Source organism: Spinacia oleracea, chromosome 2 (assembly GCF_020520425.1).
Source record: "Spinacia oleracea cultivar Varoflay chromosome 2, BTI_SOV_V1, whole genome shotgun sequence".
Taxonomy (NCBI): domain Eukaryota; kingdom Viridiplantae; phylum Streptophyta; class Magnoliopsida; order Caryophyllales; family Amaranthaceae; genus Spinacia; species Spinacia oleracea.
The window spans coordinates 74,831,481-74,855,284 of NC_079488.1; the positions used below are offsets into that span (position 1 = coordinate 74,831,481).

General features: G+C 48.6%; 66 non-coding genes across 66 annotated transcripts; all 66 read left to right on the forward strand.

The window, feature by feature from the left end:
- Window positions 1-13: 13 nt before the first annotated feature.
- LOC130468482 (5S ribosomal RNA) lies at window positions 14-132 on the forward strand. The gene has a single exon (XR_008928868.1). It is a non-coding gene; the product is annotated as a 5S ribosomal RNA (ribosomal RNA).
- A 217-nt stretch (window positions 133-349) lies between these two features.
- On the forward strand, window positions 350-468 carry LOC130468483 (5S ribosomal RNA). Its single transcript, XR_008928869.1, has one exon. It is a non-coding gene; the product is annotated as a 5S ribosomal RNA (ribosomal RNA).
- A 217-nt stretch (window positions 469-685) lies between these two features.
- Window positions 686-804, forward strand: LOC130468484 (5S ribosomal RNA). The gene has a single exon (XR_008928870.1). It is a non-coding gene; the product is annotated as a 5S ribosomal RNA (ribosomal RNA).
- Window positions 805-1,021: 217 nt separating this feature from the next.
- LOC130468485 (5S ribosomal RNA) lies at window positions 1,022-1,140 on the forward strand. Its single transcript, XR_008928871.1, has one exon. It is a non-coding gene; the product is annotated as a 5S ribosomal RNA (ribosomal RNA).
- A 217-nt stretch (window positions 1,141-1,357) lies between these two features.
- Window positions 1,358-1,476, forward strand: LOC130468486 (5S ribosomal RNA). Its single transcript, XR_008928872.1, has one exon. It is a non-coding gene; the product is annotated as a 5S ribosomal RNA (ribosomal RNA).
- A 216-nt stretch (window positions 1,477-1,692) lies between these two features.
- On the forward strand, window positions 1,693-1,811 carry LOC130468487 (5S ribosomal RNA). Its single transcript, XR_008928873.1, has one exon. It is a non-coding gene; the product is annotated as a 5S ribosomal RNA (ribosomal RNA).
- A 216-nt stretch (window positions 1,812-2,027) lies between these two features.
- On the forward strand, window positions 2,028-2,146 carry LOC130468488 (5S ribosomal RNA). The gene has a single exon (XR_008928874.1). It is a non-coding gene; the product is annotated as a 5S ribosomal RNA (ribosomal RNA).
- A 217-nt stretch (window positions 2,147-2,363) lies between these two features.
- Window positions 2,364-2,482, forward strand: LOC130468489 (5S ribosomal RNA). The gene has a single exon (XR_008928875.1). It is a non-coding gene; the product is annotated as a 5S ribosomal RNA (ribosomal RNA).
- A 217-nt stretch (window positions 2,483-2,699) lies between these two features.
- On the forward strand, window positions 2,700-2,818 carry LOC130468490 (5S ribosomal RNA). Its single transcript, XR_008928876.1, has one exon. It is a non-coding gene; the product is annotated as a 5S ribosomal RNA (ribosomal RNA).
- Window positions 2,819-3,034: 216 nt separating this feature from the next.
- LOC130468491 (5S ribosomal RNA) lies at window positions 3,035-3,153 on the forward strand. Its single transcript, XR_008928877.1, has one exon. It is a non-coding gene; the product is annotated as a 5S ribosomal RNA (ribosomal RNA).
- Window positions 3,154-3,370: 217 nt separating this feature from the next.
- On the forward strand, window positions 3,371-3,489 carry LOC130468493 (5S ribosomal RNA). The gene has a single exon (XR_008928879.1). It is a non-coding gene; the product is annotated as a 5S ribosomal RNA (ribosomal RNA).
- A 216-nt stretch (window positions 3,490-3,705) lies between these two features.
- Window positions 3,706-3,824, forward strand: LOC130468494 (5S ribosomal RNA). The gene has a single exon (XR_008928880.1). It is a non-coding gene; the product is annotated as a 5S ribosomal RNA (ribosomal RNA).
- A 216-nt stretch (window positions 3,825-4,040) lies between these two features.
- Window positions 4,041-4,159, forward strand: LOC130468495 (5S ribosomal RNA). The gene has a single exon (XR_008928881.1). It is a non-coding gene; the product is annotated as a 5S ribosomal RNA (ribosomal RNA).
- Window positions 4,160-4,376: 217 nt separating this feature from the next.
- On the forward strand, window positions 4,377-4,495 carry LOC130468496 (5S ribosomal RNA). The gene has a single exon (XR_008928882.1). It is a non-coding gene; the product is annotated as a 5S ribosomal RNA (ribosomal RNA).
- Window positions 4,496-4,711: 216 nt separating this feature from the next.
- LOC130468497 (5S ribosomal RNA) lies at window positions 4,712-4,830 on the forward strand. The gene has a single exon (XR_008928883.1). It is a non-coding gene; the product is annotated as a 5S ribosomal RNA (ribosomal RNA).
- Window positions 4,831-5,047: 217 nt separating this feature from the next.
- LOC130468498 (5S ribosomal RNA) lies at window positions 5,048-5,166 on the forward strand. The gene has a single exon (XR_008928884.1). It is a non-coding gene; the product is annotated as a 5S ribosomal RNA (ribosomal RNA).
- Window positions 5,167-5,383: 217 nt separating this feature from the next.
- Window positions 5,384-5,502, forward strand: LOC130468499 (5S ribosomal RNA). Its single transcript, XR_008928885.1, has one exon. It is a non-coding gene; the product is annotated as a 5S ribosomal RNA (ribosomal RNA).
- A 217-nt stretch (window positions 5,503-5,719) lies between these two features.
- On the forward strand, window positions 5,720-5,838 carry LOC130468500 (5S ribosomal RNA). The gene has a single exon (XR_008928886.1). It is a non-coding gene; the product is annotated as a 5S ribosomal RNA (ribosomal RNA).
- A 216-nt stretch (window positions 5,839-6,054) lies between these two features.
- LOC130468501 (5S ribosomal RNA) lies at window positions 6,055-6,173 on the forward strand. Its single transcript, XR_008928887.1, has one exon. It is a non-coding gene; the product is annotated as a 5S ribosomal RNA (ribosomal RNA).
- Window positions 6,174-6,390: 217 nt separating this feature from the next.
- On the forward strand, window positions 6,391-6,509 carry LOC130468502 (5S ribosomal RNA). Its single transcript, XR_008928888.1, has one exon. It is a non-coding gene; the product is annotated as a 5S ribosomal RNA (ribosomal RNA).
- A 217-nt stretch (window positions 6,510-6,726) lies between these two features.
- LOC130468504 (5S ribosomal RNA) lies at window positions 6,727-6,845 on the forward strand. The gene has a single exon (XR_008928890.1). It is a non-coding gene; the product is annotated as a 5S ribosomal RNA (ribosomal RNA).
- Window positions 6,846-7,062: 217 nt separating this feature from the next.
- LOC130468505 (5S ribosomal RNA) lies at window positions 7,063-7,181 on the forward strand. Its single transcript, XR_008928891.1, has one exon. It is a non-coding gene; the product is annotated as a 5S ribosomal RNA (ribosomal RNA).
- Window positions 7,182-7,398: 217 nt separating this feature from the next.
- Window positions 7,399-7,517, forward strand: LOC130468506 (5S ribosomal RNA). The gene has a single exon (XR_008928892.1). It is a non-coding gene; the product is annotated as a 5S ribosomal RNA (ribosomal RNA).
- Window positions 7,518-7,734: 217 nt separating this feature from the next.
- On the forward strand, window positions 7,735-7,853 carry LOC130468507 (5S ribosomal RNA). Its single transcript, XR_008928893.1, has one exon. It is a non-coding gene; the product is annotated as a 5S ribosomal RNA (ribosomal RNA).
- A 216-nt stretch (window positions 7,854-8,069) lies between these two features.
- Window positions 8,070-8,188, forward strand: LOC130468508 (5S ribosomal RNA). Its single transcript, XR_008928894.1, has one exon. It is a non-coding gene; the product is annotated as a 5S ribosomal RNA (ribosomal RNA).
- Window positions 8,189-8,404: 216 nt separating this feature from the next.
- Window positions 8,405-8,523, forward strand: LOC130468509 (5S ribosomal RNA). The gene has a single exon (XR_008928895.1). It is a non-coding gene; the product is annotated as a 5S ribosomal RNA (ribosomal RNA).
- A 217-nt stretch (window positions 8,524-8,740) lies between these two features.
- LOC130468510 (5S ribosomal RNA) lies at window positions 8,741-8,859 on the forward strand. The gene has a single exon (XR_008928896.1). It is a non-coding gene; the product is annotated as a 5S ribosomal RNA (ribosomal RNA).
- Window positions 8,860-9,076: 217 nt separating this feature from the next.
- Window positions 9,077-9,195, forward strand: LOC130468511 (5S ribosomal RNA). Its single transcript, XR_008928897.1, has one exon. It is a non-coding gene; the product is annotated as a 5S ribosomal RNA (ribosomal RNA).
- A 217-nt stretch (window positions 9,196-9,412) lies between these two features.
- On the forward strand, window positions 9,413-9,531 carry LOC130468512 (5S ribosomal RNA). The gene has a single exon (XR_008928898.1). It is a non-coding gene; the product is annotated as a 5S ribosomal RNA (ribosomal RNA).
- A 217-nt stretch (window positions 9,532-9,748) lies between these two features.
- Window positions 9,749-9,867, forward strand: LOC130468513 (5S ribosomal RNA). Its single transcript, XR_008928899.1, has one exon. It is a non-coding gene; the product is annotated as a 5S ribosomal RNA (ribosomal RNA).
- A 217-nt stretch (window positions 9,868-10,084) lies between these two features.
- LOC130468515 (5S ribosomal RNA) lies at window positions 10,085-10,203 on the forward strand. The gene has a single exon (XR_008928901.1). It is a non-coding gene; the product is annotated as a 5S ribosomal RNA (ribosomal RNA).
- Window positions 10,204-10,419: 216 nt separating this feature from the next.
- On the forward strand, window positions 10,420-10,538 carry LOC130468516 (5S ribosomal RNA). Its single transcript, XR_008928902.1, has one exon. It is a non-coding gene; the product is annotated as a 5S ribosomal RNA (ribosomal RNA).
- Window positions 10,539-10,754: 216 nt separating this feature from the next.
- Window positions 10,755-10,873, forward strand: LOC130468517 (5S ribosomal RNA). Its single transcript, XR_008928903.1, has one exon. It is a non-coding gene; the product is annotated as a 5S ribosomal RNA (ribosomal RNA).
- A 217-nt stretch (window positions 10,874-11,090) lies between these two features.
- On the forward strand, window positions 11,091-11,209 carry LOC130468519 (5S ribosomal RNA). Its single transcript, XR_008928904.1, has one exon. It is a non-coding gene; the product is annotated as a 5S ribosomal RNA (ribosomal RNA).
- Window positions 11,210-11,425: 216 nt separating this feature from the next.
- On the forward strand, window positions 11,426-11,544 carry LOC130468520 (5S ribosomal RNA). The gene has a single exon (XR_008928905.1). It is a non-coding gene; the product is annotated as a 5S ribosomal RNA (ribosomal RNA).
- Window positions 11,545-11,760: 216 nt separating this feature from the next.
- Window positions 11,761-11,879, forward strand: LOC130468522 (5S ribosomal RNA). The gene has a single exon (XR_008928907.1). It is a non-coding gene; the product is annotated as a 5S ribosomal RNA (ribosomal RNA).
- A 216-nt stretch (window positions 11,880-12,095) lies between these two features.
- Window positions 12,096-12,214, forward strand: LOC130468523 (5S ribosomal RNA). The gene has a single exon (XR_008928908.1). It is a non-coding gene; the product is annotated as a 5S ribosomal RNA (ribosomal RNA).
- Window positions 12,215-12,430: 216 nt separating this feature from the next.
- LOC130468524 (5S ribosomal RNA) lies at window positions 12,431-12,549 on the forward strand. The gene has a single exon (XR_008928909.1). It is a non-coding gene; the product is annotated as a 5S ribosomal RNA (ribosomal RNA).
- Window positions 12,550-12,765: 216 nt separating this feature from the next.
- LOC130468525 (5S ribosomal RNA) lies at window positions 12,766-12,884 on the forward strand. Its single transcript, XR_008928910.1, has one exon. It is a non-coding gene; the product is annotated as a 5S ribosomal RNA (ribosomal RNA).
- A 217-nt stretch (window positions 12,885-13,101) lies between these two features.
- On the forward strand, window positions 13,102-13,220 carry LOC130468526 (5S ribosomal RNA). The gene has a single exon (XR_008928911.1). It is a non-coding gene; the product is annotated as a 5S ribosomal RNA (ribosomal RNA).
- Window positions 13,221-13,436: 216 nt separating this feature from the next.
- LOC130468528 (5S ribosomal RNA) lies at window positions 13,437-13,555 on the forward strand. Its single transcript, XR_008928913.1, has one exon. It is a non-coding gene; the product is annotated as a 5S ribosomal RNA (ribosomal RNA).
- A 215-nt stretch (window positions 13,556-13,770) lies between these two features.
- Window positions 13,771-13,889, forward strand: LOC130468529 (5S ribosomal RNA). Its single transcript, XR_008928914.1, has one exon. It is a non-coding gene; the product is annotated as a 5S ribosomal RNA (ribosomal RNA).
- Window positions 13,890-14,102: 213 nt separating this feature from the next.
- On the forward strand, window positions 14,103-14,221 carry LOC130468530 (5S ribosomal RNA). Its single transcript, XR_008928915.1, has one exon. It is a non-coding gene; the product is annotated as a 5S ribosomal RNA (ribosomal RNA).
- Window positions 14,222-14,437: 216 nt separating this feature from the next.
- Window positions 14,438-14,556, forward strand: LOC130468531 (5S ribosomal RNA). The gene has a single exon (XR_008928916.1). It is a non-coding gene; the product is annotated as a 5S ribosomal RNA (ribosomal RNA).
- Window positions 14,557-14,769: 213 nt separating this feature from the next.
- On the forward strand, window positions 14,770-14,888 carry LOC130468532 (5S ribosomal RNA). The gene has a single exon (XR_008928917.1). It is a non-coding gene; the product is annotated as a 5S ribosomal RNA (ribosomal RNA).
- Window positions 14,889-15,105: 217 nt separating this feature from the next.
- LOC130468533 (5S ribosomal RNA) lies at window positions 15,106-15,224 on the forward strand. The gene has a single exon (XR_008928918.1). It is a non-coding gene; the product is annotated as a 5S ribosomal RNA (ribosomal RNA).
- A 216-nt stretch (window positions 15,225-15,440) lies between these two features.
- On the forward strand, window positions 15,441-15,559 carry LOC130468534 (5S ribosomal RNA). The gene has a single exon (XR_008928919.1). It is a non-coding gene; the product is annotated as a 5S ribosomal RNA (ribosomal RNA).
- A 216-nt stretch (window positions 15,560-15,775) lies between these two features.
- On the forward strand, window positions 15,776-15,894 carry LOC130468535 (5S ribosomal RNA). Its single transcript, XR_008928920.1, has one exon. It is a non-coding gene; the product is annotated as a 5S ribosomal RNA (ribosomal RNA).
- Window positions 15,895-16,110: 216 nt separating this feature from the next.
- On the forward strand, window positions 16,111-16,229 carry LOC130468536 (5S ribosomal RNA). Its single transcript, XR_008928921.1, has one exon. It is a non-coding gene; the product is annotated as a 5S ribosomal RNA (ribosomal RNA).
- A 217-nt stretch (window positions 16,230-16,446) lies between these two features.
- LOC130468537 (5S ribosomal RNA) lies at window positions 16,447-16,565 on the forward strand. Its single transcript, XR_008928922.1, has one exon. It is a non-coding gene; the product is annotated as a 5S ribosomal RNA (ribosomal RNA).
- Window positions 16,566-16,782: 217 nt separating this feature from the next.
- LOC130468539 (5S ribosomal RNA) lies at window positions 16,783-16,901 on the forward strand. Its single transcript, XR_008928924.1, has one exon. It is a non-coding gene; the product is annotated as a 5S ribosomal RNA (ribosomal RNA).
- Window positions 16,902-17,117: 216 nt separating this feature from the next.
- On the forward strand, window positions 17,118-17,236 carry LOC130468540 (5S ribosomal RNA). The gene has a single exon (XR_008928925.1). It is a non-coding gene; the product is annotated as a 5S ribosomal RNA (ribosomal RNA).
- A 216-nt stretch (window positions 17,237-17,452) lies between these two features.
- Window positions 17,453-17,571, forward strand: LOC130468541 (5S ribosomal RNA). Its single transcript, XR_008928926.1, has one exon. It is a non-coding gene; the product is annotated as a 5S ribosomal RNA (ribosomal RNA).
- Window positions 17,572-17,780: 209 nt separating this feature from the next.
- LOC130468542 (5S ribosomal RNA) lies at window positions 17,781-17,899 on the forward strand. Its single transcript, XR_008928927.1, has one exon. It is a non-coding gene; the product is annotated as a 5S ribosomal RNA (ribosomal RNA).
- A 217-nt stretch (window positions 17,900-18,116) lies between these two features.
- Window positions 18,117-18,235, forward strand: LOC130468543 (5S ribosomal RNA). The gene has a single exon (XR_008928928.1). It is a non-coding gene; the product is annotated as a 5S ribosomal RNA (ribosomal RNA).
- Window positions 18,236-18,444: 209 nt separating this feature from the next.
- On the forward strand, window positions 18,445-18,563 carry LOC130468544 (5S ribosomal RNA). The gene has a single exon (XR_008928929.1). It is a non-coding gene; the product is annotated as a 5S ribosomal RNA (ribosomal RNA).
- Window positions 18,564-18,779: 216 nt separating this feature from the next.
- LOC130468545 (5S ribosomal RNA) lies at window positions 18,780-18,898 on the forward strand. The gene has a single exon (XR_008928930.1). It is a non-coding gene; the product is annotated as a 5S ribosomal RNA (ribosomal RNA).
- Window positions 18,899-19,114: 216 nt separating this feature from the next.
- Window positions 19,115-19,233, forward strand: LOC130468614 (5S ribosomal RNA). Its single transcript, XR_008928999.1, has one exon. It is a non-coding gene; the product is annotated as a 5S ribosomal RNA (ribosomal RNA).
- A 217-nt stretch (window positions 19,234-19,450) lies between these two features.
- Window positions 19,451-19,569, forward strand: LOC130468695 (5S ribosomal RNA). The gene has a single exon (XR_008929080.1). It is a non-coding gene; the product is annotated as a 5S ribosomal RNA (ribosomal RNA).
- A 217-nt stretch (window positions 19,570-19,786) lies between these two features.
- On the forward strand, window positions 19,787-19,905 carry LOC130468696 (5S ribosomal RNA). The gene has a single exon (XR_008929081.1). It is a non-coding gene; the product is annotated as a 5S ribosomal RNA (ribosomal RNA).
- Window positions 19,906-20,113: 208 nt separating this feature from the next.
- On the forward strand, window positions 20,114-20,232 carry LOC130468697 (5S ribosomal RNA). Its single transcript, XR_008929082.1, has one exon. It is a non-coding gene; the product is annotated as a 5S ribosomal RNA (ribosomal RNA).
- A 218-nt stretch (window positions 20,233-20,450) lies between these two features.
- Window positions 20,451-20,569, forward strand: LOC130468546 (5S ribosomal RNA). Its single transcript, XR_008928931.1, has one exon. It is a non-coding gene; the product is annotated as a 5S ribosomal RNA (ribosomal RNA).
- Window positions 20,570-20,786: 217 nt separating this feature from the next.
- On the forward strand, window positions 20,787-20,905 carry LOC130468658 (5S ribosomal RNA). The gene has a single exon (XR_008929043.1). It is a non-coding gene; the product is annotated as a 5S ribosomal RNA (ribosomal RNA).
- Window positions 20,906-21,122: 217 nt separating this feature from the next.
- Window positions 21,123-21,241, forward strand: LOC130468675 (5S ribosomal RNA). The gene has a single exon (XR_008929060.1). It is a non-coding gene; the product is annotated as a 5S ribosomal RNA (ribosomal RNA).
- A 216-nt stretch (window positions 21,242-21,457) lies between these two features.
- Window positions 21,458-21,576, forward strand: LOC130468547 (5S ribosomal RNA). The gene has a single exon (XR_008928932.1). It is a non-coding gene; the product is annotated as a 5S ribosomal RNA (ribosomal RNA).
- Window positions 21,577-21,791: 215 nt separating this feature from the next.
- LOC130468727 (5S ribosomal RNA) lies at window positions 21,792-21,910 on the forward strand. Its single transcript, XR_008929112.1, has one exon. It is a non-coding gene; the product is annotated as a 5S ribosomal RNA (ribosomal RNA).
- Window positions 21,911-23,804: the final 1,894 nt, after the last annotated feature.

Genomic DNA, 23,804 nt, shown 5'->3' on the forward strand with positions numbered 1-23,804 from the left:
GCAGTAAGTGTTTGGGTGCGATCATACCAGCACTAATGCACCGGATCCCATCAGAACTCCGCAGTTAAGCGTGCTTGGGCGAGAGTAGTACTAGGATGGGTGACCTCCTGGGAAGTCCTCGTGTTGCACCCCTTTTTTCGCCAAATTCCGTTTTTTTTTTCGACGACGGTGCTGTAAAACGAGGTTGCGGAGCGTAGGTCTCGGAGAAATAATGAATTTGGAAAAAAGAACGGCGGAGTTCCGAGAACCGGGCGCAAAGTTACGGCATTCAGAAAAGAAAAGGGTAGGTGTTTAAATGCACCGGAGGTGGAGGGTTTGGGTTATAATGAAATGAGCGCAGTAAGTGTTTGGGTGCGATCATACCAGCACTAATGCACCGGATCCCATCAGAACTCCGCAGTTAAGCGTGCTTGGGCGAGAGTAGTACTAGGATGGGTGACCTCCTGGGAAGTCCTCGTGTTGCACCCCTTTTTTCGCCAAATTCCGTTTTTTTTTTCGACGACGGTGCTGTAAAACGAGGTTGCGGAGCGTAGGTCTCGGAGAAATAATGAATTTGGAAAAAAGAACGGCGGAGTTCCGAGAACCGGGCGCAAAGTTACGGCATTCAGAAAAGAAAAGGGTAGGTGTTTAAATGCACCGGAGGTGGAGGGTTTGGGTTATAATGAAATGAGCGCAGTAAGTGTTTGGGTGCGATCATACCAGCACTAATGCACCGGATCCCATCAGAACTCCGCAGTTAAGCGTGCTTGGGCGAGAGTAGTACTAGGATGGGTGACCTCCTGGGAAGTCCTCGTGTTGCACCCCTTTTTTCGCCAAATTCCGTTTTTTTTTTCGACGACGGTGCTGTAAAACGAGGTTGCGGAGCGTAGGTCTCGGAGAAATAATGAATTTGGAAAAAAGAACGGCGGAGTTCCGAGAACCGGGCGCAAAGTTACGGCATTCAGAAAAGAAAAGGGTAGGTGTTTAAATGCACCGGAGGTGGAGGGTTTGGGTTATAATGAAATGAGCGCAGTAAGTGTTTGGGTGCGATCATACCAGCACTAATGCACCGGATCCCATCAGAACTCCGCAGTTAAGCGTGCTTGGGCGAGAGTAGTACTAGGATGGGTGACCTCCTGGGAAGTCCTCGTGTTGCACCCCTTTTTTCGCCAAATTCCGTTTTTTTTTTCGACGACGGTGCTGTAAAACGAGGTTGCGGAGCGTAGGTCTCGGAGAAATAATGAATTTGGAAAAAAGAACGGCGGAGTTCCGAGAACCGGGCGCAAAGTTACGGCATTCAGAAAAGAAAAGGGTAGGTGTTTAAATGCACCGGAGGTGGAGGGTTTGGGTTATAATGAAATGAGCGCAGTAAGTGTTTGGGTGCGATCATACCAGCACTAATGCACCGGATCCCATCAGAACTCCGCAGTTAAGCGTGCTTGGGCGAGAGTAGTACTAGGATGGGTGACCTCCTGGGAAGTCCTCGTGTTGCACCCCTTTTTTCGCCAAATTCCGTTTTTTTTTCGACGACGGTGCTGTAAAACGAGGTTGCGGAGCGTAGGTCTCGGAGAAATAATGAATTTGGAAAAAAGAACGGCGGAGTTCCGAGAACCGGGCGCAAAGTTACGGCATTCAGAAAAGAAAAGGGTAGGTGTTTAAATGCACCGGAGGTGGAGGGTTTGGGTTATAATGAAATGAGCGCAGTAAGTGTTTGGGTGCGATCATACCAGCACTAATGCACCGGATCCCATCAGAACTCCGCAGTTAAGCGTGCTTGGGCGAGAGTAGTACTAGGATGGGTGACCTCCTGGGAAGTCCTCGTGTTGCACCCCTTTTTTCGCCAAATTCCGTTTTTTTTTCGACGACGGTGCTGTAAAACGAGGTTGCGGAGCGTAGGTCTCGGAGAAATAATGAATTTGGAAAAAAGAACGGCGGAGTTCCGAGAACCGGGCGCAAAGTTACGGCATTCAGAAAAGAAAAGGGTAGGTGTTTAAATGCACCGGAGGTGGAGGGTTTGGGTTATAATGAAATGAGCGCAGTAAGTGTTTGGGTGCGATCATACCAGCACTAATGCACCGGATCCCATCAGAACTCCGCAGTTAAGCGTGCTTGGGCGAGAGTAGTACTAGGATGGGTGACCTCCTGGGAAGTCCTCGTGTTGCACCCCTTTTTTCGCCAAATTCCGTTTTTTTTTTCGACGACGGTGCTGTAAAACGAGGTTGCGGAGCGTAGGTCTCGGAGAAATAATGAATTTGGAAAAAAGAACGGCGGAGTTCCGAGAACCGGGCGCAAAGTTACGGCATTCAGAAAAGAAAAGGGTAGGTGTTTAAATGCACCGGAGGTGGAGGGTTTGGGTTATAATGAAATGAGCGCAGTAAGTGTTTGGGTGCGATCATACCAGCACTAATGCACCGGATCCCATCAGAACTCCGCAGTTAAGCGTGCTTGGGCGAGAGTAGTACTAGGATGGGTGACCTCCTGGGAAGTCCTCGTGTTGCACCCCTTTTTTCGCCAAATTCCGTTTTTTTTTTCGACGACGGTGCTGTAAAACGAGGTTGCGGAGCGTAGGTCTCGGAGAAATAATGAATTTGGAAAAAAGAACGGCGGAGTTCCGAGAACCGGGCGCAAAGTTACGGCATTCAGAAAAGAAAAGGGTAGGTGTTTAAATGCACCGGAGGTGGAGGGTTTGGGTTATAATGAAATGAGCGCAGTAAGTGTTTGGGTGCGATCATACCAGCACTAATGCACCGGATCCCATCAGAACTCCGCAGTTAAGCGTGCTTGGGCGAGAGTAGTACTAGGATGGGTGACCTCCTGGGAAGTCCTCGTGTTGCACCCCTTTTTTCGCCAAATTCCGTTTTTTTTTCGACGACGGTGCTGTAAAACGAGGTTGCGGAGCGTAGGTCTCGGAGAAATAATGAATTTGGAAAAAAGAACGGCGGAGTTCCGAGAACCGGGCGCAAAGTTACGGCATTCAGAAAAGAAAAGGGTAGGTGTTTAAATGCACCGGAGGTGGAGGGTTTGGGTTATAATGAAATGAGCGCAGTAAGTGTTTGGGTGCGATCATACCAGCACTAATGCACCGGATCCCATCAGAACTCCGCAGTTAAGCGTGCTTGGGCGAGAGTAGTACTAGGATGGGTGACCTCCTGGGAAGTCCTCGTGTTGCACCCCTTTTTTCGCCAAATTCCGTTTTTTTTTTCGACGACGGTGCTGTAAAACGAGGTTGCGGAGCGTAGGTCTCGGAGAAATAATGAATTTGGAAAAAAGAACGGCGGAGTTCCGAGAACCGGGCGCAAAGTTACGGCATTCAGAAAAGAAAAGGGTAGGTGTTTAAATGCACCGGAGGTGGAGGGTTTGGGTTATAATGAAATGAGCGCAGTAAGTGTTTGGGTGCGATCATACCAGCACTAATGCACCGGATCCCATCAGAACTCCGCAGTTAAGCGTGCTTGGGCGAGAGTAGTACTAGGATGGGTGACCTCCTGGGAAGTCCTCGTGTTGCACCCCTTTTTTCGCCAAATTCCGTTTTTTTTTCGACGACGGTGCTGTAAAACGAGGTTGCGGAGCGTAGGTCTCGGAGAAATAATGAATTTGGAAAAAAGAACGGCGGAGTTCCGAGAACCGGGCGCAAAGTTACGGCATTCAGAAAAGAAAAGGGTAGGTGTTTAAATGCACCGGAGGTGGAGGGTTTGGGTTATAATGAAATGAGCGCAGTAAGTGTTTGGGTGCGATCATACCAGCACTAATGCACCGGATCCCATCAGAACTCCGCAGTTAAGCGTGCTTGGGCGAGAGTAGTACTAGGATGGGTGACCTCCTGGGAAGTCCTCGTGTTGCACCCCTTTTTTCGCCAAATTCCGTTTTTTTTTCGACGACGGTGCTGTAAAACGAGGTTGCGGAGCGTAGGTCTCGGAGAAATAATGAATTTGGAAAAAAGAACGGCGGAGTTCCGAGAACCGGGCGCAAAGTTACGGCATTCAGAAAAGAAAAGGGTAGGTGTTTAAATGCACCGGAGGTGGAGGGTTTGGGTTATAATGAAATGAGCGCAGTAAGTGTTTGGGTGCGATCATACCAGCACTAATGCACCGGATCCCATCAGAACTCCGCAGTTAAGCGTGCTTGGGCGAGAGTAGTACTAGGATGGGTGACCTCCTGGGAAGTCCTCGTGTTGCACCCCTTTTTTCGCCAAATTCCGTTTTTTTTTTCGACGACGGTGCTGTAAAACGAGGTTGCGGAGCGTAGGTCTCGGAGAAATAATGAATTTGGAAAAAAGAACGGCGGAGTTCCGAGAACCGGGCGCAAAGTTACGGCATTCAGAAAAGAAAAGGGTAGGTGTTTAAATGCACCGGAGGTGGAGGGTTTGGGTTATAATGAAATGAGCGCAGTAAGTGTTTGGGTGCGATCATACCAGCACTAATGCACCGGATCCCATCAGAACTCCGCAGTTAAGCGTGCTTGGGCGAGAGTAGTACTAGGATGGGTGACCTCCTGGGAAGTCCTCGTGTTGCACCCCTTTTTTCGCCAAATTCCGTTTTTTTTTCGACGACGGTGCTGTAAAACGAGGTTGCGGAGCGTAGGTCTCGGAGAAATAATGAATTTGGAAAAAAGAACGGCGGAGTTCCGAGAACCGGGCGCAAAGTTACGGCATTCAGAAAAGAAAAGGGTAGGTGTTTAAATGCACCGGAGGTGGAGGGTTTGGGTTATAATGAAATGAGCGCAGTAAGTGTTTGGGTGCGATCATACCAGCACTAATGCACCGGATCCCATCAGAACTCCGCAGTTAAGCGTGCTTGGGCGAGAGTAGTACTAGGATGGGTGACCTCCTGGGAAGTCCTCGTGTTGCACCCCTTTTTTCGCCAAATTCCGTTTTTTTTTTCGACGACGGTGCTGTAAAACGAGGTTGCGGAGCGTAGGTCTCGGAGAAATAATGAATTTGGAAAAAAGAACGGCGGAGTTCCGAGAACCGGGCGCAAAGTTACGGCATTCAGAAAAGAAAAGGGTAGGTGTTTAAATGCACCGGAGGTGGAGGGTTTGGGTTATAATGAAATGAGCGCAGTAAGTGTTTGGGTGCGATCATACCAGCACTAATGCACCGGATCCCATCAGAACTCCGCAGTTAAGCGTGCTTGGGCGAGAGTAGTACTAGGATGGGTGACCTCCTGGGAAGTCCTCGTGTTGCACCCCTTTTTTCGCCAAATTCCGTTTTTTTTTTCGACGACGGTGCTGTAAAACGAGGTTGCGGAGCGTAGGTCTCGGAGAAATAATGAATTTGGAAAAAAGAACGGCGGAGTTCCGAGAACCGGGCGCAAAGTTACGGCATTCAGAAAAGAAAAGGGTAGGTGTTTAAATGCACCGGAGGTGGAGGGTTTGGGTTATAATGAAATGAGCGCAGTAAGTGTTTGGGTGCGATCATACCAGCACTAATGCACCGGATCCCATCAGAACTCCGCAGTTAAGCGTGCTTGGGCGAGAGTAGTACTAGGATGGGTGACCTCCTGGGAAGTCCTCGTGTTGCACCCCTTTTTTCGCCAAATTCCGTTTTTTTTTTCGACGACGGTGCTGTAAAACGAGGTTGCGGAGCGTAGGTCTCGGAGAAATAATGAATTTGGAAAAAAGAACGGCGGAGTTCCGAGAACCGGGCGCAAAGTTACGGCATTCAGAAAAGAAAAGGGTAGGTGTTTAAATGCACCGGAGGTGGAGGGTTTGGGTTATAATGAAATGAGCGCAGTAAGTGTTTGGGTGCGATCATACCAGCACTAATGCACCGGATCCCATCAGAACTCCGCAGTTAAGCGTGCTTGGGCGAGAGTAGTACTAGGATGGGTGACCTCCTGGGAAGTCCTCGTGTTGCACCCCTTTTTTCGCCAAATTCCGTTTTTTTTTCGACGACGGTGCTGTAAAACGAGGTTGCGGAGCGTAGGTCTCGGAGAAATAATGAATTTGGAAAAAAGAACGGCGGAGTTCCGAGAACCGGGCGCAAAGTTACGGCATTCAGAAAAGAAAAGGGTAGGTGTTTAAATGCACCGGAGGTGGAGGGTTTGGGTTATAATGAAATGAGCGCAGTAAGTGTTTGGGTGCGATCATACCAGCACTAATGCACCGGATCCCATCAGAACTCCGCAGTTAAGCGTGCTTGGGCGAGAGTAGTACTAGGATGGGTGACCTCCTGGGAAGTCCTCGTGTTGCACCCCTTTTTTCGCCAAATTCCGTTTTTTTTTTCGACGACGGTGCTGTAAAACGAGGTTGCGGAGCGTAGGTCTCGGAGAAATAATGAATTTGGAAAAAAGAACGGCGGAGTTCCGAGAACCGGGCGCAAAGTTACGGCATTCAGAAAAGAAAAGGGTAGGTGTTTAAATGCACCGGAGGTGGAGGGTTTGGGTTATAATGAAATGAGCGCAGTAAGTGTTTGGGTGCGATCATACCAGCACTAATGCACCGGATCCCATCAGAACTCCGCAGTTAAGCGTGCTTGGGCGAGAGTAGTACTAGGATGGGTGACCTCCTGGGAAGTCCTCGTGTTGCACCCCTTTTTTCGCCAAATTCCGTTTTTTTTTTCGACGACGGTGCTGTAAAACGAGGTTGCGGAGCGTAGGTCTCGGAGAAATAATGAATTTGGAAAAAAGAACGGCGGAGTTCCGAGAACCGGGCGCAAAGTTACGGCATTCAGAAAAGAAAAGGGTAGGTGTTTAAATGCACCGGAGGTGGAGGGTTTGGGTTATAATGAAATGAGCGCAGTAAGTGTTTGGGTGCGATCATACCAGCACTAATGCACCGGATCCCATCAGAACTCCGCAGTTAAGCGTGCTTGGGCGAGAGTAGTACTAGGATGGGTGACCTCCTGGGAAGTCCTCGTGTTGCACCCCTTTTTTCGCCAAATTCCGTTTTTTTTTTCGACGACGGTGCTGTAAAACGAGGTTGCGGAGCGTAGGTCTCGGAGAAATAATGAATTTGGAAAAAAGAACGGCGGAGTTCCGAGAACCGGGCGCAAAGTTACGGCATTCAGAAAAGAAAAGGGTAGGTGTTTAAATGCACCGGAGGTGGAGGGTTTGGGTTATAATGAAATGAGCGCAGTAAGTGTTTGGGTGCGATCATACCAGCACTAATGCACCGGATCCCATCAGAACTCCGCAGTTAAGCGTGCTTGGGCGAGAGTAGTACTAGGATGGGTGACCTCCTGGGAAGTCCTCGTGTTGCACCCCTTTTTTCGCCAAATTCCGTTTTTTTTTTCGACGACGGTGCTGTAAAACGAGGTTGCGGAGCGTAGGTCTCGGAGAAATAATGAATTTGGAAAAAAGAACGGCGGAGTTCCGAGAACCGGGCGCAAAGTTACGGCATTCAGAAAAGAAAAGGGTAGGTGTTTAAATGCACCGGAGGTGGAGGGTTTGGGTTATAATGAAATGAGCGCAGTAAGTGTTTGGGTGCGATCATACCAGCACTAATGCACCGGATCCCATCAGAACTCCGCAGTTAAGCGTGCTTGGGCGAGAGTAGTACTAGGATGGGTGACCTCCTGGGAAGTCCTCGTGTTGCACCCCTTTTTTCGCCAAATTCCGTTTTTTTTTTCGACGACGGTGCTGTAAAACGAGGTTGCGGAGCGTAGGTCTCGGAGAAATAATGAATTTGGAAAAAAGAACGGCGGAGTTCCGAGAACCGGGCGCAAAGTTACGGCATTCAGAAAAGAAAAGGGTAGGTGTTTAAATGCACCGGAGGTGGAGGGTTTGGGTTATAATGAAATGAGCGCAGTAAGTGTTTGGGTGCGATCATACCAGCACTAATGCACCGGATCCCATCAGAACTCCGCAGTTAAGCGTGCTTGGGCGAGAGTAGTACTAGGATGGGTGACCTCCTGGGAAGTCCTCGTGTTGCACCCCTTTTTTCGCCAAATTCCGTTTTTTTTTCGACGACGGTGCTGTAAAACGAGGTTGCGGAGCGTAGGTCTCGGAGAAATAATGAATTTGGAAAAAAGAACGGCGGAGTTCCGAGAACCGGGCGCAAAGTTACGGCATTCAGAAAAGAAAAGGGTAGGTGTTTAAATGCACCGGAGGTGGAGGGTTTGGGTTATAATGAAATGAGCGCAGTAAGTGTTTGGGTGCGATCATACCAGCACTAATGCACCGGATCCCATCAGAACTCCGCAGTTAAGCGTGCTTGGGCGAGAGTAGTACTAGGATGGGTGACCTCCTGGGAAGTCCTCGTGTTGCACCCCTTTTTTCGCCAAATTCCGTTTTTTTTTCGACGACGGTGCTGTAAAACGAGGTTGCGGAGCGTAGGTCTCGGAGAAATAATGAATTTGGAAAAAAGAACGGCGGAGTTCCGAGAACCGGGCGCAAAGTTACGGCATTCAGAAAAGAAAAGGGTAGGTGTTTAAATGCACCGGAGGTGGAGGGTTTGGGTTATAATGAAATGAGCGCAGTAAGTGTTTGGGTGCGATCATACCAGCACTAATGCACCGGATCCCATCAGAACTCCGCAGTTAAGCGTGCTTGGGCGAGAGTAGTACTAGGATGGGTGACCTCCTGGGAAGTCCTCGTGTTGCACCCCTTTTTTCGCCAAATTCCGTTTTTTTTTTCGACGACGGTGCTGTAAAACGAGGTTGCGGAGCGTAGGTCTCGGAGAAATAATGAATTTGGAAAAAAGAACGGCGGAGTTCCGAGAACCGGGCGCAAAGTTACGGCATTCAGAAAAGAAAAGGGTAGGTGTTTAAATGCACCGGAGGTGGAGGGTTTGGGTTATAATGAAATGAGCGCAGTAAGTGTTTGGGTGCGATCATACCAGCACTAATGCACCGGATCCCATCAGAACTCCGCAGTTAAGCGTGCTTGGGCGAGAGTAGTACTAGGATGGGTGACCTCCTGGGAAGTCCTCGTGTTGCACCCCTTTTTTCGCCAAATTCCGTTTTTTTTTTCGACGACGGTGCTGTAAAACGAGGTTGCGGAGCGTAGGTCTCGGAGAAATAATGAATTTGGAAAAAAGAACGGCGGAGTTCCGAGAACCGGGCGCAAAGTTACGGCATTCAGAAAAGAAAAGGGTAGGTGTTTAAATGCACCGGAGGTGGAGGGTTTGGGTTATAATGAAATGAGCGCAGTAAGTGTTTGGGTGCGATCATACCAGCACTAATGCACCGGATCCCATCAGAACTCCGCAGTTAAGCGTGCTTGGGCGAGAGTAGTACTAGGATGGGTGACCTCCTGGGAAGTCCTCGTGTTGCACCCCTTTTTTCGCCAAATTCCGTTTTTTTTTTCGACGACGGTGCTGTAAAACGAGGTTGCGGAGCGTAGGTCTCGGAGAAATAATGAATTTGGAAAAAAGAACGGCGGAGTTCCGAGAACCGGGCGCAAAGTTACGGCATTCAGAAAAGAAAAGGGTAGGTGTTTAAATGCACCGGAGGTGGAGGGTTTGGGTTATAATGAAATGAGCGCAGTAAGTGTTTGGGTGCGATCATACCAGCACTAATGCACCGGATCCCATCAGAACTCCGCAGTTAAGCGTGCTTGGGCGAGAGTAGTACTAGGATGGGTGACCTCCTGGGAAGTCCTCGTGTTGCACCCCTTTTTTCGCCAAATTCCGTTTTTTTTTTCGACGACGGTGCTGTAAAACGAGGTTGCGGAGCGTAGGTCTCGGAGAAATAATGAATTTGGAAAAAAGAACGGCGGAGTTCCGAGAACCGGGCGCAAAGTTACGGCATTCAGAAAAGAAAAGGGTAGGTGTTTAAATGCACCGGAGGTGGAGGGTTTGGGTTATAATGAAATGAGCGCAGTAAGTGTTTGGGTGCGATCATACCAGCACTAATGCACCGGATCCCATCAGAACTCCGCAGTTAAGCGTGCTTGGGCGAGAGTAGTACTAGGATGGGTGACCTCCTGGGAAGTCCTCGTGTTGCACCCCTTTTTTCGCCAAATTCCGTTTTTTTTTTCGACGACGGTGCTGTAAAACGAGGTTGCGGAGCGTAGGTCTCGGAGAAATAATGAATTTGGAAAAAAGAACGGCGGAGTTCCGAGAACCGGGCGCAAAGTTACGGCATTCAGAAAAGAAAAGGGTAGGTGTTTAAATGCACCGGAGGTGGAGGGTTTGGGTTATAATGAAATGAGCGCAGTAAGTGTTTGGGTGCGATCATACCAGCACTAATGCACCGGATCCCATCAGAACTCCGCAGTTAAGCGTGCTTGGGCGAGAGTAGTACTAGGATGGGTGACCTCCTGGGAAGTCCTCGTGTTGCACCCCTTTTTTCGCCAAATTCCGTTTTTTTTTCGACGACGGTGCTGTAAAACGAGGTTGCGGAGCGTAGGTCTCGGAGAAATAATGAATTTGGAAAAAAGAACGGCGGAGTTCCGAGAACCGGGCGCAAAGTTACGGCATTCAGAAAAGAAAAGGGTAGGTGTTTAAATGCACCGGAGGTGGAGGGTTTGGGTTATAATGAAATGAGCGCAGTAAGTGTTTGGGTGCGATCATACCAGCACTAATGCACCGGATCCCATCAGAACTCCGCAGTTAAGCGTGCTTGGGCGAGAGTAGTACTAGGATGGGTGACCTCCTGGGAAGTCCTCGTGTTGCACCCCTTTTTTCGCCAAATTCCGTTTTTTTTTCGACGACGGTGCTGTAAAACGAGGTTGCGGAGCGTAGGTCTCGGAGAAATAATGAATTTGGAAAAAAGAACGGCGGAGTTCCGAGAACCGGGCGCAAAGTTACGGCATTCAGAAAAGAAAAGGGTAGGTGTTTAAATGCACCGGAGGTGGAGGGTTTGGGTTATAATGAAATGAGCGCAGTAAGTGTTTGGGTGCGATCATACCAGCACTAATGCACCGGATCCCATCAGAACTCCGCAGTTAAGCGTGCTTGGGCGAGAGTAGTACTAGGATGGGTGACCTCCTGGGAAGTCCTCGTGTTGCACCCCTTTTTTCGCCAAATTCCGTTTTTTTTTTCGACGACGGTGCTGTAAAACGAGGTTGCGGAGCGTAGGTCTCGGAGAAATAATGAATTTGGAAAAAAGAACGGCGGAGTTCCGAGAACCGGGCGCAAAGTTACGGCATTCAGAAAAGAAAAGGGTAGGTGTTTAAATGCACCGGAGGTGGAGGGTTTGGGTTATAATGAAATGAGCGCAGTAAGTGTTTGGGTGCGATCATACCAGCACTAATGCACCGGATCCCATCAGAACTCCGCAGTTAAGCGTGCTTGGGCGAGAGTAGTACTAGGATGGGTGACCTCCTGGGAAGTCCTCGTGTTGCACCCCTTTTTTCGCCAAATTCCGTTTTTTTTTCGACGACGGTGCTGTAAAACGAGGTTGCGGAGCGTAGGTCTCGGAGAAATAATGAATTTGGAAAAAAGAACGGCGGAGTTCCGAGAACCGGGCGCAAAGTTACGGCATTCAGAAAAGAAAAGGGTAGGTGTTTAAATGCACCGGAGGTGGAGGGTTTGGGTTATAATGAAATGAGCGCAGTAAGTGTTTGGGTGCGATCATACCAGCACTAATGCACCGGATCCCATCAGAACTCCGCAGTTAAGCGTGCTTGGGCGAGAGTAGTACTAGGATGGGTGACCTCCTGGGAAGTCCTCGTGTTGCACCCCTTTTTTCGCCAAATTCCGTTTTTTTTTCGACGACGGTGCTGTAAAACGAGGTTGCGGAGCGTAGGTCTCGGAGAAATAATGAATTTGGAAAAAAGAACGGCGGAGTTCCGAGAACCGGGCGCAAAGTTACGGCATTCAGAAAAGAAAAGGGTAGGTGTTTAAATGCACCGGAGGTGGAGGGTTTGGGTTATAATGAAATGAGCGCAGTAAGTGTTTGGGTGCGATCATACCAGCACTAATGCACCGGATCCCATCAGAACTCCGCAGTTAAGCGTGCTTGGGCGAGAGTAGTACTAGGATGGGTGACCTCCTGGGAAGTCCTCGTGTTGCACCCCTTTTTTCGCCAAATTCCGTTTTTTTTTCGACGACGGTGCTGTAAAACGAGGTTGCGGAGCGTAGGTCTCGGAGAAATAATGAATTTGGAAAAAAGAACGGCGGAGTTCCGAGAACCGGGCGCAAAGTTACGGCATTCAGAAAAGAAAAGGGTAGGTGTTTAAATGCACCGGAGGTGGAGGGTTTGGGTTATAATGAAATGAGCGCAGTAAGTGTTTGGGTGCGATCATACCAGCACTAATGCACCGGATCCCATCAGAACTCCGCAGTTAAGCGTGCTTGGGCGAGAGTAGTACTAGGATGGGTGACCTCCTGGGAAGTCCTCGTGTTGCACCCCTTTTTTCGCCAAATTCCGTTTTTTTTTCGACGACGGTGCTGTAAAACGAGGTTGCGGAGCGTAGGTCTCGGAGAAATAATGAATTTGGAAAAAAGAACGGCGGAGTTCCGAGAACCGGGCGCAAAGTTACGGCATTCAGAAAAGAAAAGGGTAGGTGTTTAAATGCACCGGAGGTGGAGGGTTTGGGTTATAATGAAATGAGCGCAGTAAGTGTTTGGGTGCGATCATACCAGCACTAATGCACCGGATCCCATCAGAACTCCGCAGTTAAGCGTGCTTGGGCGAGAGTAGTACTAGGATGGGTGACCTCCTGGGAAGTCCTCGTGTTGCACCCCTTTTTTCGCCAAATTCCGTTTTTTTTTTCGACGACGGTGCTGTAAAACGAGGTTGCGGAGCGTAGGTCTCGGAGAAATAATGAATTTGGAAAAAAGAACGGCGGAGTTCCGAGAACCGGGCGCAAAGTTACGGCATTCAGAAAAGAAAAGGGTAGGTGTTTAAATGCACCGGAGGTGGAGGGTTTGGTTATAATGAAATGAGCGCAGTAAGTGTTTGGGTGCGATCATACCAGCACTAATGCACCGGATCCCATCAGAACTCCGCAGTTAAGCGTGCTTGGGCGAGAGTAGTACTAGGATGGGTGACCTCCTGGGAAGTCCTCGTGTTGCACCCCTTTTTTCGCCAAATTCCGTTTTTTTTTTCGACGACGGTGCTGTAAAACGAGGTTGCGGAGCGTAGGTCTCGGAGAAATAATGAATTTGGAAAAAAGAACGGCGGAGTTCCGAGAACCGGGCGCAAAGTTACGGCATTCAGAAAAGAAAAGGGTAGGTGTTTAAATGCACCGGAGGTGGAGGGTTTGGGTTATAATGAAATGAGCGCAGTAAGTGTTTGGGTGCGATCATACCAGCACTAATGCACCGGATCCCATCAGAACTCCGCAGTTAAGCGTGCTTGGGCGAGAGTAGTACTAGGATGGGTGACCTCCTGGGAAGTCCTCGTGTTGCACCCCTTTTTTCGCCAAATTCCGTTTTTTTTTCGACGACGGTGCTGTAAAACGAGGTTGCGGAGCGTAGGTCTCGGAGAAATAATGAATTTGGAAAAAAGAACGGCGGAGTTCCGAGAACCGGGCGCAAAGTTACGGCATTCAGAAAAGAAAAGGGTAGGTGTTTAAATGCACCGGAGGTGGAGGGTTTGGGTTATAATGAAATGAGCGCAGTAAGTGTTTGGGTGCGATCATACCAGCACTAATGCACCGGATCCCATCAGAACTCCGCAGTTAAGCGTGCTTGGGCGAGAGTAGTACTAGGATGGGTGACCTCCTGGGAAGTCCTCGTGTTGCACCCCTTTTTTCGCCAAATTCCGTTTTTTTTTCGACGACGGTGCTGTAAAACGAGGTTGCGGAGCGTAGGTCTCGGAGAAATAATGAATTTGGAAAAAAGAACGGCGGAGTTCCGAGAACCGGGCGCAAAGTTACGGCATTCAGAAAAGAAAAGGGTAGGTGTTTAAATGCACCGGAGGTGGAGGGTTTGGGTATAATGAAATGAGCGCAGTAAGTGTTTGGGTGCGATCATACCAGCACTAATGCACCGGATCCCATCAGAACTCCGCAGTTAAGCGTGCTTGGGCGAGAGTAGTACTAGGATGGGTGACCTCCTGGGAAGTCCTCGTGTTGCACCCCTTTTTTCGCCAAATTCCGTTTTTTTTTTCGACGACGGTGCTGTAAAACGAGGTTGCGGAGCGTAGGTCTCGGAGAAATAATGAATTTGGAAAAAAGAACGGCGGAGTTCCGAGAACCGGGCGCAAAGTTACGGCATTCAGAAAAGAAAAGGGTAGGTGTTTAAATGCACCGGAGGTGGAGGGTTTTATAATGAAATGAGCGCAGTAAGTGTTTGGGTGCGATCATACCAGCACTAATGCACCGGATCCCATCAGAACTCCGCAGTTAAGCGTGCTTGGGCGAGAGTAGTACTAGGATGGGTGACCTCCTGGGAAGTCCTCGTGTTGCACCCCTTTTTTCGCCAAATTCCGTTTTTTTTTCGACGACGGTGCTGTAAAACGAGGTTGCGGAGCGTAGGTCTCGGAGAAATAATGAATTTGGAAAAAAGAACGGCGGAGTTCCGAGAACCGGGCGCAAAGTTACGGCATTCAGAAAAGAAAAGGGTAGGTGTTTAAATGCACCGGGGGTGGAGGGTTTGGGTTATAATGAAATGAGCGCAGTAAGTGTTTGGGTGCGATCATACCAGCACTAATGCACCGGATCCCATCAGAACTCCGCAGTTAAGCGTGCTTGGGCGAGAGTAGTACTAGGATGGGTGACCTCCTGGGAAGTCCTCGTGTTGCACCCCTTTTTTCGCCAAATTCCGTTTTTTTTTTCGACGACGGTGCTGTAAAACGAGGTTGCGGAGCGTAGGTCTCGGAGAAATAATGAATTTGGAAAAAAGAACGGCGGAGTTCCGAGAACCGGGCGCAAAGTTACGGCATTCAGAAAAGAAAAGGGTAGGTGTTTAAATGCACCGGAGGTGGAGGGTTTTATAATGAAATGAGCGCAGTAAGTGTTTGGGTGCGATCATACCAGCACTAATGCACCGGATCCCATCAGAACTCCGCAGTTAAGCGTGCTTGGGCGAGAGTAGTACTAGGATGGGTGACCTCCTGGGAAGTCCTCGTGTTGCACCCCTTTTTTCGCCAAATTCCGTTTTTTTTTTCGACGACGGTGCTGTAAAACGAGGTTGCGGAGCGTAGGTCTCGGAGAAATAATGAATTTGGAAAAAAGAACGGCGGAGTTCCGAGAACCGGGCGCAAAGTTACGGCATTCAGAAAAGAAAAGGGTAGGTGTTTAAATGCACCGGAGGTGGAGGGTTTGGGTTATAATGAAATGAGCGCAGTAAGTGTTTGGGTGCGATCATACCAGCACTAATGCACCGGATCCCATCAGAACTCCGCAGTTAAGCGTGCTTGGGCGAGAGTAGTACTAGGATGGGTGACCTCCTGGGAAGTCCTCGTGTTGCACCCCTTTTTTCGCCAAATTCCGTTTTTTTTTCGACGACGGTGCTGTAAAACGAGGTTGCGGAGCGTAGGTCTCGGAGAAATAATGAATTTGGAAAAAAGAACGGCGGAGTTCCGAGAACCGGGCGCAAAGTTACGGCATTCAGAAAAGAAAAGGGTAGGTGTTTAAATGCACCGGGGGTGGAGGGTTTGGGTTATAATGAAATGAGCGCAGTAAGTGTTTGGGTGCGATCATACCAGCACTAATGCACCGGATCCCATCAGAACTCCGCAGTTAAGCGTGCTTGGGCGAGAGTAGTACTAGGATGGGTGACCTCCTGGGAAGTCCTCGTGTTGCACCCCTTTTTTCGCCAAATTCCGTTTTTTTTTCGACGACGGTGCTGTAAAACGAGGTTGCGGAGCGTAGGTCTCGGAGAAATAATGAATTTGGAAAAAAGAACGGCGGAGTTCCGAGAACCGGGCGCAAAGTTACGGCATTCAGAAAAGAAAAGGGTAGGTGTTTAAATGCACCGGAGGTGGAGGGTTTGGGTTATAATGAAATGAGCGCAGTAAGTGTTTGGGTGCGATCATACCAGCACTAATGCACCGGATCCCATCAGAACTCCGCAGTTAAGCGTGCTTGGGCGAGAGTAGTACTAGGATGGGTGACCTCCTGGGAAGTCCTCGTGTTGCACCCCTTTTTTCGCCAAATTCCGTTTTTTTTTCGACGACGGTGCTGTAAAACGAGGTTGCGGAGCGTAGGTCTCGGAGAAATAATGAATTTGGAAAAAAGAACGGCGGAGTTCCGAGAACCGGGCGCAAAGTTACGGCATTCAGAAAAGAAAAGGGTAGGTGTTTAAATGCACCGGAGGTGGAGGGTTTGGGTTATAATGAAATGAGCGCAGTAAGTGTTTGGGTGCGATCATACCAGCACTAATGCACCGGATCCCATCAGAACTCCGCAGTTAAGCGTGCTTGGGCGAGAGTAGTACTAGGATGGGTGACCTCCTGGGAAGTCCTCGTGTTGCACCCCTTTTTTCGCCAAATTCCGTTTTTTTTTTCGACGACGGTGCTGTAAAACGAGGTTGCGGAGCGTAGGTCTCGGAGAAATAATGAATTTGGAAAAAAGAACGGCGGAGTTCCGAGAACCGGGCGCAAAGTTACGGCATTCAGAAAAGAAAAGGGTAGGTGTTTAAATGCACCGGAGGTGGAGGGTTTGGGTTATAATGAAATGAGCGCAGTAAGTGTTTGGGTGCGATCATACCAGCACTAATGCACCGGATCCCATCAGAACTCCGCAGTTAAGCGTGCTTGGGCGAGAGTAGTACTAGGATGGGTGACCTCCTGGGAAGTCCTCGTGTTGCACCCCTTTTTTCGCCAAATTCCGTTTTTTTTTTCGACGACGGTGCTGTAAAACGAGGTTGCGGAGCGTAGGTCTCGGAGAAATAATGAATTTGGAAAAAAGAACGGCGGAGTTCCGAGAACCGGGCGCAAAGTTACGGCATTCAGAAAAGAAAAGGGTAGGTGTTTAAATGCACCGGAGGTGGAGGGTTTGGGTTATAATGAAATGAGCGCAGTAAGTGTTTGGGTGCGATCATACCAGCACTAATGCACCGGATCCCATCAGAACTCCGCAGTTAAGCGTGCTTGGGCGAGAGTAGTACTAGGATGGGTGACCTCCTGGGAAGTCCTCGTGTTGCACCCCTTTTTTCGCCAAATTCCGTTTTTTTTTCGACGACGGTGCTGTAAAACGAGGTTGCGGAGCGTAGGTCTCGGAGAAATAATGAATTTGGAAAAAAGAACGGCGGAGTTCCGAGAACCGGGCGCAAAGTTACGGCATTCAGAAAAGAAAAGGGTAGGTGTTTAAATGCACCGGAGGTGGAGGGTTTGGGTTATAATGAAATGAGCGCAGTAAGTGTTTGGGTGCGATCATACCAGCACTAATGCACCGGATCCCATCAGAACTCCGCAGTTAAGCGTGCTTGGGCGAGAGTAGTACTAGGATGGGTGACCTCCTGGGAAGTCCTCGTGTTGCACCCCTTTTTTCGCCAAATTCCGTTTTTTTTTCGACGACGGTGCTGTAAAACGAGGTTGCGGAGCGTAGGTCTCGGAGAAATAATGAATTTGGAAAAAAGAACGGCGGAGTTCCGAGAACCGGGCGCAAAGTTACGGCATTCAGAAAAGAAAAGGGTAGGTGTTTAAATGCACCGGAGGTGGAGGGTTTGGGTTATAATGAAATGAGCGCAGTAAGTGTTTGGGTGCGATCATACCAGCACTAATGCACCGGATCCCATCAGAACTCCGCAGTTAAGCGTGCTTGGGCGAGAGTAGTACTAGGATGGGTGACCTCCTGGGAAGTCCTCGTGTTGCACCCCTTTTTTCGCCAAATTCCGTTTTTTTTTTCGACGACGGTGCTGTAAAACGAGGTTGCGGAGCGTAGGTCTCGGAGAAATAATGAATTTGGAAAAAAGAACTCCGAGAACCGGGCGCAAAGTTACGGCATTCAGAAAAGAAAAGGGTAGGTGTTTAAATGCACCGGGGGTGGAGGGTTTGGGTTATAATGAAATGAGCGCAGTAAGTGTTTGGGTGCGATCATACCAGCACTAATGCACCGGATCCCATCAGAACTCCGCAGTTAAGCGTGCTTGGGCGAGAGTAGTACTAGGATGGGTGACCTCCTGGGAAGTCCTCGTGTTGCACCCCTTTTTTCGCCAAATTCCGTTTTTTTTTTCGACGACGGTGCTGTAAAACGAGGTTGCGGAGCGTAGGTCTCGGAGAAATAATGAATTTGGAAAAAAGAACGGCGGAGTTCCGAGAACCGGGCGCAAAGTTACGGCATTCAGAAAAGAAAAGGGTAGGTGTTTAAATGCACCGGAGGTGGAGGGTTTGGGTTATAATGAAATGAGCGCAGTAAGTGTTTGGGTGCGATCATACCAGCACTAATGCACCGGATCCCATCAGAACTCCGCAGTTAAGCGTGCTTGGGCGAGAGTAGTACTAGGATGGGTGACCTCCTGGGAAGTCCTCGTGTTGCACCCCTTTTTTCGCCAAATTCCGTTTTTTTTTTCGACGACGGTGCTGTAAAACGAGGTTGCGGAGCGTAGGTCTCGGAGAAATAATGAATTTGGAAAAAAGAACTCCGAGAACCGGGCGCAAAGTTACGGCATTCAGAAAAGAAAAGGGTAGGTGTTTAAATGCACCGGGGGTGGAGGGTTTGGGTTATAATGAAATGAGCGCAGTAAGTGTTTGGGTGCGATCATACCAGCACTAATGCACCGGATCCCATCAGAACTCCGCAGTTAAGCGTGCTTGGGCGAGAGTAGTACTAGGATGGGTGACCTCCTGGGAAGTCCTCGTGTTGCACCCCTTTTTTCGCCAAATTCCGTTTTTTTTTCGACGACGGTGCTGTAAAACGAGGTTGCGGAGCGTAGGTCTCGGAGAAATAATGAATTTGGAAAAAAGAACGGCGGAGTTCCGAGAACCGGGCGCAAAGTTACGGCATTCAGAAAAGAAAAGGGTAGGTGTTTAAATGCACCGGAGGTGGAGGGTTTGGGTTATAATGAAATGAGCGCAGTAAGTGTTTGGGTGCGATCATACCAGCACTAATGCACCGGATCCCATCAGAACTCCGCAGTTAAGCGTGCTTGGGCGAGAGTAGTACTAGGATGGGTGACCTCCTGGGAAGTCCTCGTGTTGCACCCCTTTTTTCGCCAAATTCCGTTTTTTTTTCGACGACGGTGCTGTAAAACGAGGTTGCGGAGCGTAGGTCTCGGAGAAATAATGAATTTGGAAAAAAGAACGGCGGAGTTCCGAGAACCGGGCGCAAAGTTACGGCATTCAGAAAAGAAAAGGGTAGGTGTTTAAATGCACCGGAGGTGGAGGGTTTGGGTTATAATGAAATGAGCGCAGTAAGTGTTTGGGTGCGATCATACCAGCACTAATGCACCGGATCCCATCAGAACTCCGCAGCTAAGCGTGCTTGGGCGAGAGTAGTACTAGGATGGGTGACCTCCTGGGAAGTCCTCGTGTTGCACCCCTTTTTTCGCCAAATTCCGTTTTTTTTTTCGACGACGGTGCTGTAAAACGAGGTTGCGGAGCGTAGGTCTCGGAGAAATAATGAATTTGGAAAAAAGAACGGCGGAGTTCCGAGAACCGGGCGCAAAGTTACGGCATTCAGAAAAGAAAAGGGTAGGTGTTTAAATGCACCGGAGGTGGAGGGTTTGGGTTATAATGAAATGAGCGCAGTAAGTGTTTGGGTGCGATCATACCAGCAATAATGCACCGGATCCCATCAGAACTCCGCAGTTAAGCGTGCTTGGGCGAGAGTAGTACTAGGATGGGTGACCTCCTGGGAAGTCCTCGTGTTGCACCCCTTTTTTCGCCAAATTCCGTTTTTTTTTTCGACGACGGTGCTGTAAAACGAGGTTGCGGAGCGTAGGTCTCGGAGAAATAATGAATTTGGAAAAAAGAACGGCGGAGTTCCGAGAACCGGGCGCAAAGTTACGGCATTCAGAAAAGAAAAGGGTAGGTGTTTAAATGCACCGGAGGTGGAGGGTTTGGGTTATAATGAAATGAGCGCAGTAAGTGTTTGGGTGCGATCATACCAGCAATAATGCACCGGATCCCATCAGAACTCCGCAGTTAAGCGTGCTTGGGCGAGAGTAGTACTAGGATGGGTGACCTCCTGGGAAGTCCTCGTGTTGCACCCCTTTTTTCGCCAAATTCCGTTTTTTTTTTCGACGACGGTGCTGTAAAACGAGGTTGCGGAGCGTAGGTCTCGGAGAAATAATGAATTTGGAAAAAGAACTCCGAGAACCGGGCGCAAAGTTACGGCATTCAGAAAAGAAAAGGGTAGGTGTTTAAATGCACCGGGGGTGGAGGGTTTGGGTTATAATGAAATGAGCGCAGTAAGTGTTTGGGTGCGATCATACCAGCAATAATGCACCGGATCCCATCAGAACTCCGCAGTTAAGCGTGCTTGGGCGAGAGTAGTACTAGGATGGGTGACCTCCTGGGAAGTCCTCGTGTTGCACCCCTTTTTTTCGCCAAATTCCGTTTTTTTTTTCGACGACGGTGCTGTAAAACGAGGTTGCGGAGCGTAGGTCTCGGAGAAATAATGAATTTGGAAAAAAGAACGGCGGAGTTCCGAGAACCGGGCGCAAAGTTACGGCATTCAGAAAAGAAAAGGGTAGGTGTTTAAATGCACCGGAGGTGGAGGGTTTGGGTTATAATGAAATGAGCGCAGTAAGTGTTTGGGTGCGATCATACCAGCACTAATGCACCGGATCCCATCAGAACTCCGCAGTTAAGCGTGCTTGGGCGAGAGTAGTACTAGGATGGGTGACCTCCTGGGAAGTCCTCGTGTTGCACCCCTTTTTTCGCCAAATTCCGTTTTTTTTTTCGACGACGGTGCTGTAAAACGAGGTTGCGGAGCGTAGGTCTCGGAGAAATAATGAATTTGGAAAAAAGAACGGCGGAGTTCCGAGAACCGGGCGCAAAGTTACGGCATTCAGAAAAGAAAAGGGTAGGTGTTTAAATGCACCGGAGGTGGAGGGTTTGGGTTATAATGAAATGAGCGCAGTAAGTGTTTGGGTGCGATCATACCAGCACTAATGCACCGGATCCCATCAGAACTCCGCAGTTAAGCGTGCTTGGGCGAGAGTAGTACTAGGATGGGTGACCTCCTAGGAAGTCCTCGTGTTGCACCCCTTTTTTCGCCGAATTCCGTTTTTTTTTTCGACGACGGTGCTGTAAAACGAGGTTGCGGAGCGTAGGTCTCGGAGAAATAATGAATTTGGAAAAAAGAACGGCGGAGTTCCGAGAACCGGGCGCAAAGTTACGGCATTCAGAAAAGAAAAGGGTAGGTGTTTAAATGCACCGGAGGTGGAGGGTTTGGGTTATAATGATATGAGCGCAGTAAGTGTTCGGGTGCGATCATACCAGCACTAATGCACCGGATCCCATCAGAACTCCGAAGTTAAGCGTGCTTGGGCGAGAGTATTACTAGGATGGGTGACCTCCTGGGAAGTCCTCGTGTTGCACCCCTTTTTTCGCCAAATTCCGTTTTTTTTTTCGACGACGGTGCTGTAAAACGAGGTTGCGGGGCGTAGGTCTCGGAGAAATAATGAATTTGGAAAAAAGAACGGCGGAGTTCCGAGAACCGGGCGCAAAGTTACGGCATTCAGAAAAGAAAAGGGTAGGTGTTTAAATGCACCGGAGGTGGAGGGTTGGGTTATAATGAAATGAGCGCAGTAAGTGTTTGGGTGCGATCATACCAGCACTAATGCACCGGATCCCATCAGAACTCCGCAGTTAAGCGTGCTTGGGCGAGAGTAGTACTAGGATGGGTGACCTCCTGGGAAGTCCTCGTGTTGCACCCCTTTTTTCGCCAAATTCCGTTTTTTTTTCGACGACGGTGCTGTAAAACGAGGTTGCGGGGCGTAGGTCTCGGAGAAATAATGAATTTGGAAAAAAGAACGGCGGAGTTCCGAGAAACGGGCGCAAAGTTACGGCATTCCGAAAAGAAAAGGGTAGGTGTTTAAATGCACCGGAGGTGGAGGGTTGGGTTATAATGAAATGAGCGCAGTAAGTGTTTGGGTGCGATCATACCAGCACTAATGCATCGGATCCCATCAGAACTCCGAAGTTAAGCGTGCTTGGGCGAGAGTAGTACAAGGATGGGTGACCTCCTGGGAAGTCCTCGTGTTGCACCCCTTTTTTCGCCAAATTCCGTCTCGGAGAAATAATGAATTAGAACAAGTCTTTATGACTCCAAGTGTCGTCCCTCCGTAGATAGTCCACAGCACGTCCGGATCCACCTTAAGCTTGACCAACTAGAATCGCCCTTAAGGTTCCTTAGATTTTCGGCTATTTGGGTGCAAGTGTTTGGCTGATTTTTGCTCAAAAATCTTACCTTGAATACTTCAATAATCGTCTGTTAAATATGTGACACTAGGCCTATATTTATAGAGTTTATGGAAAAGAATTATAATCCTACTAGGATATGGATTTGTTAATTAGAATCCTGTTTGAACTCTAAATAATAAATTTAATCTATTAGGATTAGGATTAAATCATTGCACGAATTCCGATAGGATTAGGATTCGTTACGAACACGAGTGTCGCACGACCACGAGGGACGCACGCACCCGCCCAGGCCTTGCGGCCCACACGAGTGGGCGCTGCCTCGCAGCCCACGAGCACACGCTCCAGCGCGCGCGCCTACGGCCTTGCTGGGCCTGGCCTTGCGCTGGGCCTGGCGAGGCTGTGGCCTTCGTGTTGGGCGCTTGGCTTGCTGGGCGTGGGCCTGGCTTCGTGCTGGGCCTTCGTCTGGCAAGCCTCGTTCGATGTTTAATTCGTACGATGCGCTTCCGATTAAATTCCCGGTTCCGGAACTTATTTCCGATACGACCAATATTTAATATTTCCGATTCCAGAATTAATTTCCGTTTCGAACAAATATTTAATATTTCCGTTTCCTGATTTATTTTCCGATTCCGATAATATTTCCGATTCTGACAATATTTCCGTTTCCGGCAATATTTCCGATTCCGGCAATATTTCCATTTCCATTAATATTTTCCGATACGTACCATGTTTCCGTTTCCGGCAACATCTACGACTTGGATAATATTTATATTTCCGATACGATCCATATTTCCGTTTCCGGCAATATCATAGTTTCCGGAGTATTCATTTCTTGTTTGTGACGATCTTAGCTCCCACTGAAACCAAGATCCGTCGATTCCGAATATCCATAGATGGAGTATTTAATGCCATTAAATACTTGATCCGTTTACGTACTATTTGTGTGACCCTACGGGTTCAGTCAAGAGTAAGCTGTGGATTAATATAATTAATTCCACTTGAACTGAAGCGGCCTCTAGTTAGGCATTCAGCTCACTTGATCTCACTGAATTTATTAACTTGTTAATTAATACTGAACCGCATTTATTAGACTTAATATTATATGCATACTTGGACCAAGGGCACTATTTCCTTCAGTCTCCCACTTGTCCTTAGGGACAAGTGTGCATTTCCTAATTCCTTTGTCGCTCGATGCTTGCTCTTGAACATAAGGTAAGAGTTGTATCCTTATTATGTCCAGAGGTGTTTCTCGGTTTCAGAGTTCAACTGATCAAATAAATAGATAATCATAGCCTATGATTCATCCGAGCACGACCATGCATTTTACAGTTTCTAGCTCTCCGAGTGGCCTTGTACAACTTTTAAGCATCTCATCTCGATTTATGGGAGGACAATCCCAATCTTGCGATCTTGAGATTAGACTTCGTTTGATAGGTGATTACCTGAGCGTTGCCTTTATAGCCTCCTTTTACGGTGCGACGGTTGGTCAACGTCAAAGTAACCAGTTCTCAAACAAGTAATCTCAAATCACTCAAGTATTGAGGATTTAGTGTCTAATAACTTTAATGAAATTTACTTAACACAGATTTCCATCTCTTACAGTAAAGTTTCATAGGTCTGTCCGATACTAGTCTTCCCAAAGTAAGTATCTATGCAAATGATTATGACATTGCCATGTCCACATAGTTCAAGAAACATAACTACTAGTCATCTTGCATTCTAGTCGTCTAACGTTTTCTAT